General features: G+C 30.8%; 1 long non-coding RNA gene across 2 annotated transcripts in view; it reads right to left on the bottom strand.

Moving 5' to 3' along the window:
* LOC114075637 overlaps positions 1 to 4,308 on the bottom strand; it is a 6,200-nt gene extending 1,892 nt beyond the window's left edge. The window contains exons 1-2 of one of the 2 annotated variants that reach the window (XR_003576040.1): positions 4,162 to 4,308; positions 814 to 903 (exon numbers count right to left, since the gene is read on the bottom strand). This is a non-coding gene — a long non-coding RNA (uncharacterized LOC114075637). The remainder of the gene's footprint in view (positions 1 to 813; positions 904 to 4,161) is intronic. The other variant, XR_003576041.1, reaches the window with a different exon arrangement.
* Between the last annotated feature and the right edge of the window lie 4,801 nt (positions 4,309 to 9,109).

Here is a 9,109-nt window from a genome sequence, read left to right as displayed (position 1 = left end):
GACCCAACACTAACATATTAAATTATTGTTTTAACAAAAGAGTAAGTAATCACATAACTTCTCATCGATAAATTTTCACATGCATTCTATAGAATTGAAAATTCCACTTAAATCATATCCTCTGCCAATGTTGGTTGTTAAAAAAAATCAATTATAATTGGTGTAAGAAATGTCTGCAAAGAAAAGAAAATGTTAATGAAGAATCATCAATGTAATAAGAAAAAATGTATATGTAAAAAAGTGTTTTCTTCAAGTAGGTAGTCCTTTGCAGTGCAACTATTTATCACCTACACTTTCTGAAGTCACCTTATTTACCCAAAACTAACTGTCTGAACATATATGGGGAAAATACGTAAAATCATAGTAAAATATTTTTAAATCGTCAATACATATAAACTGAGAAGAGATTTCTCCAATTGAAGCAGAATATCATTATTGGGTCACTCCTCCAATACATCAATCATAGTCCTTTTTGAATTTCACCAAGCGCATTCATCTTTTCTTTAAATTGTGTCTTGTCAAAATAATCAAGAACAAGGACTTAAAGGTCACAATCAATTAGCTACGATTTACTAAAAATACAGTTATAAGAATGTTACACGTTCTCCTAAGCAATGAAAAATAAGACAACACGTGATCTAAATGAGTTACTTCTTGCCTAGAAATACCATAAGTTTCTCCTTTTGATGAGGACACAATAAGTTTACAAGAACTGACAAAATTATTGTTTACTACCACTTACAAAGTCACAAGTCATTGTGAAATCAAATATTTCAAACATATAGTGCAGAAGTTGAACGTAGAAATACATACCACATACCTCTCACAACTAACAATTTCACTGCCTTTTCATTTGTTGCCCTCACAAACTCCATTCATGCATATCTCTCCAATAATTCAAGCCTACAATTATGTTCAAAATTACTTATACTAAATTGATAGGAAATTTCATAATGTTATATATATTTGGAAGTACATATATAAAGTTGTAAGCAAATATTCATTTTTAGTGATCTTAAAGTAATAAACAAATAAACTGCATTCACAAAAAATAATGTTTCTTTACTTGCAAAGACCAACGTAAGGCTAAGTAACCTCTAAAAAACTGAAAAGAATAACAAAAGATAAAAACATATTGTGTCATTCCAAAATCCTACATATTACAGAAGGAAATGAATCTCGAAGGCCATAAATATTAGTTTCTTTATTCATAAATAGTAATGTTATCAGGAAAGCTGAATCGTAGAGCAAAGAAACTCTTTACAAAAAAAAATGCACATCTCTCATAAACTCTCCAGATAAAAGTTATTCAAGTGAAAAGACCGATTACAACTCAAAAGAGGAGATTAGTTTAATTGAAAGGAATAACATAAAGAAACTTATAAGAGACAGACACAAGGAGAAATGTTACGAAAACAACCAGAATCATATCTAGGAAACATCACTAAGCAGATTTGCAACTTTCACATATAGACACCAGAATAACTAATGAAATTTATTTTGTTTCATTGTTTTTGAAATTAAGAATTATAGTTTTGATGTTATGTTGATTCGAGTAGAAAGTATATATGTAAAACTTTAGGAAAGGTCAAATACATGTCTTCAAAAATTCTATGCTTAAATGGTACAAATCAAGTTATAATAGTGTCTCTCCTGTGCTTGTATTCAAATTTTACTATACATGTTCTCTAAATTTGTCAAGCAACTTTGTCAAATCGGCTCAGACTTCTTTCTCTAGAAATTGGTATATCAATTTTCTTGTACAGTTTAAACCGCACTGTATGATAATTACACAGCATAGCATAGACAACTATTTTCTATAGTCAGTTACTTATCCCTTTGAGTCAAGCCTCGTTATAACCATTTGTCTTGATCCTTCTACCCCTACTCCCTCTTTCCATTGTTTACTCGAGAGAGGGAATTAAGAGTGAAGATAATAGAAGTCAAACGTAAAAAGATATGATTGGATGAGTCATTCAAAGAGCAAACCATCATATACCAATATAGCTTGCCTCAACAAAACAAAGGAACAAAGAGTAACACCGTGATCAAATTAAGCATGAAAAGTCGTTTCTTTTAATGGAATGCCCTCCTTTGGTTCTTAGAGTCAGGTCAATAACCCTTTAAATAGACATAAGACTCGCTTTTTTAAAAAATACTAAAGAATAATTGTATCCATATTAATCTAGTTGCCTCGGCATTTTCAAGCATCATATAAGCATCACCCAAAATGAAATCAGGAACCTATCATAGTATATCTTAATTGATATTTTATCAAGAAGTTAAATACGAAGTAGGTTAAATATTAGAGATCTTTCAAAATAAAACTGATAGCATCATAGTTGCTAATCAAACAAAAGAACGACCACCCTGATTNGTGGTTTCTTCCCAAGAAAATATCAGAATGTATGCATGTAATGTATAAGTATATCACTTGAAGACTACAAAATTCAGACCACTTTTTGAAAGGATTTCTGTTATACAAAATGTTTCTATGTCTAATAAGTATGAAAAGAAACATTCTGAAAAGGGATGTATATTGTGGTACAAATACATTTGTGCACATAGAGAAATTAGTAACAAAGGGAGAATATTGGAGAGAACAGAGCGAGTAATTTAGAAGTACTTGGACAACTAAAAAATGGCATGGAAATAAAACCATAAGAGTGCCTTCCAAAAGAATAAAGTTAGTCGTTACACAATGATACAATAAACAAGAAAATCAGAAGCTAAAAGTATAGAGTTATCCAATGATATGGTGATGATTTTTGAATGTATTAGATAATTTACTATATTAGATTCAAAAAATTTTCTGCAAATGGAGTTGAGTGTGTTATCTATGTGTCAATATCAACATCAAGGACCAGAAGTAATGTGAGAGGCATTGGAGTAGTCAAGTGCAAATACCATATAAAAGTGATAGTCCTAATCGATGGTTGTAAGAATGAAGGACACAATATATATTGAATAAGTTGAAAGTAGAAAATCAACATGATTGACGAACTTTATCAACATATTGAAACAATACTTTCCAAGAATTTAAAAGTCAGTGAATGAACTTTGATTTAAAGTTAAAAGAAGCCTAAGAGGGAAATAAATTTTTTCATATTCACAGAGGCAACTATGAACTCCAAATGCAAAGTCTATTGTACTAAAGTTCAAATTTTCATAATGCTTGTAAATGATTGTGATATTATATGCCATAATTGTGATATTGTCTGCCATGATTGTAAGTTTTTTCTCGAAAGACTTCACACCATAAAGAGATTCTACATCTTATATGTAGTTTTCAATCTTTTCTAAAGAGATGCAATAGCTCTCTAGATTAAGTCCAATAATGTGTCAACACAACCATAATGAACATAAAAGATACTGATTTTGTGACTCTTAGTAAATTTAACTAATCACAACAACCCTCTATATCTTAATCCCCACCTGTAAGCATGTAACGAAAAAGATAATGAACTTTTTGTTCTCCATAGGTATTTAGTCCTCACTTTCTAGATGACCAAACCTTGTAGATTAATACCAATGCAACCATTATTTAAGTACATGAAGTTATGTACAATCTAGAATAAATATGAACAAATATAGAAAAGAGAAGCTCACTGAGGCGTGATCACCAAGTGCATATCGTTCTGGAACATTGAGAATAAAGTATTTTTGATTGTACCTTAAACATACCATATCTCACACAAAGATGAAGAGACATGCTCTGAGTCTCACATTTGTTTTTCTCCATTTTACAATGATCCATCACTACACATCCCCTCAGATTTGCTTGATATTTTCTATAATAATAACCCTACACTATAAAAAACATGTAAATATCAAATGTATAAATGAAGAATGATATTTGTAGGGAAAAGAAATGAAAAAGTCTTTTACTTGGTTCGAAGATACTATCAAACACCTTTGTTGCACCAATTCTTAAATTAAGTTAACCATGAAATATAAATTTTAACGGAAGAACACAAAATTTGCTACACGTCTCATAAGATTGCACCTGAATAACTCAATTCAAACATGAATATTCAAATTCAATGAAACAACCCAAAAAATAAACGACAATATACAGATAATGAGAGTGCGATAACTAAACAAAGATTGCTTTAAAACCTAAATAAAAACATAATTAAATAGCCAAGCAAAACATTTCACCTTTGTTGGTGCCATGCTTTTCCAAATAGCTTTCCATGGACCCTTGAGACTTTCTGCCATCTCAAATAGACTTGGATTAATGAAGCATGATGAAATTTGAGAACCATTAAAAAGAAAATTTGTATAGTTTTAGAGAGAGAAATTATGTGAAATTGGAAATCAATTGAAGAAAACAGTGTCATATGCAAATGAAGGAAATAAAATTAAGTGAAAATTTACACGTGGTTTGATGAGAAAGAAGTGCAATACACGTGTAAACTTACTTTCACACTGAAAATAAAATGATATTCAATGACCAATCAAACTCGTCCAAGTTTATAGTACAACTTATAATGTTGCTGGTACAATTTTTAATTGCATTGTTCGTCCTCTCAAACTCCCTTTTCTAAATAAGGGATATGATAGGATTAGAAAACATTTATGTGTAATGACATGTTGTGCATTTATTAATGGAAATATAACTTAAATATACAACTATAAGTTTATTATTCTCTAATTTTCCCTACTTTTAAAAAAATTACTTAAATTCCTTTTTTATTTTGTAATCATAATATTGTAAATAAATAACACTCTCTCTCTCTCATCTGACACACGTTTCATCCCTATGTCATGCCTATTTTTTCTCCACAAATACACTCAATCAACTGAATCCTTTTTATCCATAACTACACTCAATATCAATTTTGAATTTCAAATTATTACTCTCTCAAACAAACACATTTCTTAACAACATAAATCTGAATTTTGAAAATTGCACTATCTGAAATCTGTATGATACATCCGTTTATTCTTTGACTCTTCTTTTTCTTCTTACTCCATCCGAACTTAAAGTCAATTTTTTAATTTTATATTTACTCTTGTTCATCGTTATCTTATCTCATATATATGGATCATGTTACGAATCAAAGGATATATGATTCTGATGATGAAGATTAGGAAGAAAATAGAAAAAATTCTTCGCATGATCCTTTGAATTTGAGGAAGGAGCCAAAAAAAGATATTTCGTAATTTTCTAAATGAAAGGTTGCAAAAATACCCCCCAAAAAAGAGAAAAATATCAACAACTGTTATTGTCAAACCCACATTTCTTAGGATATGTCCTTTTTATTCTTTCTTAAATTGTTTTGAAAGTTATAGTACGTTTGATACATATCGTTATAATGTGTTATAGTGTTTAGGCGATTCAATGATATATGAATTAAATGTGTATCAGATGTTTTTTTATGTATCATGAATCTATGAAAATTGGTATCATGTATCATAAAGGGATTTGTTGTTTTATTTAGTATGTATATTCAATATCATTCAATATTGTATTTTTTTCAAATTGCAGCCACTCAAGTACAAGAAAAAAAAAGATACCAACAGATCCCATAAGGTTTTCTGTCAATTTTAGCAACAATTTTCTGAAGGATTTTCAAGACTCTATAAGGGAGATGTATTCTAACTTTTTAGGGCTGTAATATTTGGACCCTTTTTAGATATTACTAAATGTAATTTTCAGGCCAAATCACTAAGTGCTTGCTGTTGTTAGAGTTGGAACAAGGCAACTCTAATGTGTTGCATATTAGACATGCGAATAAGTGTATCCTGAAATTTGGTATAGATGAATTTGCAATAATAACTGGAGTTAAAGTCAAAGGCAATACCAATGATTTCCAATACCCAGAATCAACTCCCTGTATGCTATTCCAGAAGTATTTTTCTAGTGCAGTAAATAGTGTTACAAAGAATTAACTAGTCCAACAGTTTAAGATGTCTATATTGTTCTTTATTCATATATCCGTCTTGACTAATTTTGATAATACAATTATATCTATTGTGAATTTTCTAAAGGTTCCAGATGGTAGATATCGAGATTATCCTTGGGGTCAGCTTTAATTCTCGAAGCTCATCAGTCCACTTAGACAGGATTTTGATGTTAGCAAAAAATTGTAACAATTATATGGACTGTGGTATGCACTAAACATATGGATATACGAATGTGCCTCCCAGTTAAATTTTGAAATTTCTAATGAAAGAATGGAATGTCATCCCAAGAATGTGTAATTGGAGAGGTGTGTCTGATAAGGCAAAGTTTGAAATGCTTATGTCTAGCATTTTCCAAGAGGTAAAATTAAATCCTTTTTTACTGTGAAAATTAAATATTTCAAGTTTGTCTTTTTAATATCATTATTTTATGTGTTGTGATACATTGTGTTGTGTCTAAATTATTTTCTGTGTTGTGATACATTATGTCTTGTCTTAACATTTAAATTATTTTCTGTGTGGTGATACATTCAAAATGCATGTTCAAACATTGTCCCAAATATCGGAAGAACTTGAAGCTTTTGGCTTAGTTGAAGTTGACCATGCTCCTCCTTCTTTACCACCCTTAGTACAACCAAATGACGAAGATGATTTTGATGATTTCTCCACCAAAACACTCGAACAGTTATTGAGGAGATCTTCTAGAGTGTCTGATACATCTCCTCCACCACCCCTAAAAAGAAGAAAAAAAGTGGTTAAACATAAAACAAAGGTTTCAGAAGCCAGTCAGCGTGATCAATCAATTGTGTCTCCGACCTCGACTGCTGATGTACATGTTTCTATTCCAGACGTGCCTCCGACCCCGGCTACTGATGTACATGGTTCTACAGATTCTCAAAAAGTCAACTATGTAATTCCAAAATATTGAAGGGTTGAAAGATCATTTGAAAAATTACGTAAGTTAATAATTTTGATATATTTACCTAAATGTAATTTATATTTATCCTAAATGTATTTATAATTCACGGTTGACAAGAAATTTAAGGAACTGGTTATATTGATAAAAAAAATCACTCCCAGTTGATGCAATCTCAACGCAAGGAAAACATCAAAGTTGAGACTAATTCAAGCACATTTCATTTTGAGAAACAAACATCTCCACAAATACGGATTGATCTTGCTGATATGGGTGGTGTAGCTGAGGATGATGTTGATATTTCTGGTAACGAGGGTGAACATCAAGTGACTGACGATGCGGGGGATGTAGCTGAGGATGGTGTTGGTGTTTCTGTTAACGAGGGTGAACAACAAGTCAATGTTACTCCAAAGGTATGTTTCTGATATATTGTATACAATTTGTCATTAAGTTAATGTTATGTTTTATGCACATCTACTCACTGTTATGTATCATGCACATATAGTCACTGTTATGTATCATGTATGTAAAGTTAAGTTGATTAATTTAACTTAATTTAATCTTATATCTCATTCAACAGATATATATTATTTTTTATATTCATCGTCATGTTAAATAATGTATCATCAAAAATTATATTAATACTTTTACGATCCAAAATTTAAATGTAGATTGATCATACTATCAATAACGAACAACAAATGAAAGATGCTCCAGAACTCAACGATCCTAACAAGGCTATATGATACATTGTTTAATGATTATACATCTGATACATAAAACCTGCCTATATTCAAGATGGTGAAGCACAGCAATAGCATCAAGAGCTAAATGCACCCTAAATGAACCAATCATGGTCAAGATGGTGCTAACACTGTTCAACACAACATCCCTCACGTTTTGCCTGATAAAACAACAATGGATACATTGATAGATTTTTCAATTTTGCTTTATGACACAAACTTTCATTACATACAAATTTACTAAAAAATTATTATATCATTTCATACAGGATTCTTCCACATCAACAACAATATCATCATCAACTCAAGCAGCAATAGATGCACTTATCAATGATTTGGGAAGAGATCCTATTACTACAAGACCATCATATGTTTACAATCCACATAATTTAACTAGCAGCCAATACTTGTTTAGTGATAGTCAATTACCCACTGACATTCCAATAACTAAGATTGAAATTAGAAGCGATTCAGTCACCCATGCGCCTAGAAACAGAATGCCTTCGAGAAATATTCAATCTTTATATGTTACTTCTTTTGGGTCAAGTAAGAAGGGAAAAGAGCAATTGAAGGATGTTGCTCGTCTACATTTCCAATTTGAAGGATGTGTCATTATAGATCAAGTTTCGTCGAAACTTATTGATGATTATATGAAGTGGTTGTCAAGGGGGCTCCTCAAAAATCATGACAATAAGTATGTCTTATACATATTTTTTGCAAATGTTTGGGTTAATATATTTTGATATAACCAATTCATGATACATTATCTACAATTTGTCATTAAGTCACTGTATGTATCATGCACATATAATCACTGTTATGTATCATATATGTAGGAACCCATCATATGATAAATACAGATCAAAATCGTCTTCTTTTAGATTTATGATGATGAACTTTGTTGTTGCTTTTCCAATGAACAAGAATTAGTTCTATGCCATGTCACAGTCAAACAAATATTGGACTGTGGTAACTTCTTAAACTAATTATTAAGTGTGTATCAGCTACACTTATATTATCATAATATGATACATCATATCCTAATGAAATTCAATGTATCACCTACAGAACATGTATTATACAACCATAATGTTTTTTCAACAGATATATTCAATTGAAGTATCATAATATTAAATTAGTAAAAGTTAAGATCAATATTTAATGTGTCAATTATATCATTCTATCTTGTTTAGAAGTATATAATTTCTGATTCTGTTTTTCATGTTTCTTATGGCACATCGATGTGACTTTTTACTACCTTCGCAAAAATCAAAACTCTGCAGCATGAATCAATACAGATACACAACAACCCACTGCTTATTCATGTCACATGTCAAAAATTGTTATGATAAGTATTACATGGATTATGATGATGATACCTTTAGTACCCAAGAACATGTTGATCGCGCTCCAGTTGTACCTGTATATGAGAGGTCAATAATTAACATCATCATCGGTTTTGAAATCCCAGCTGCTTTACCATGGCATCTTGTAGATGAGGTCTACATCCCGATTAACTGCGATCAAGAATTTCATTGGG

The sequence above is a fragment of the Solanum pennellii genome, chromosome 1 (genome assembly GCF_001406875.1).
Source record: "Solanum pennellii chromosome 1, SPENNV200".
Taxonomy (NCBI): Eukaryota; Viridiplantae; Streptophyta; class Magnoliopsida; order Solanales; family Solanaceae; genus Solanum; species Solanum pennellii.
This window is presented reverse-complemented; position numbering and strand designations above follow the sequence as displayed.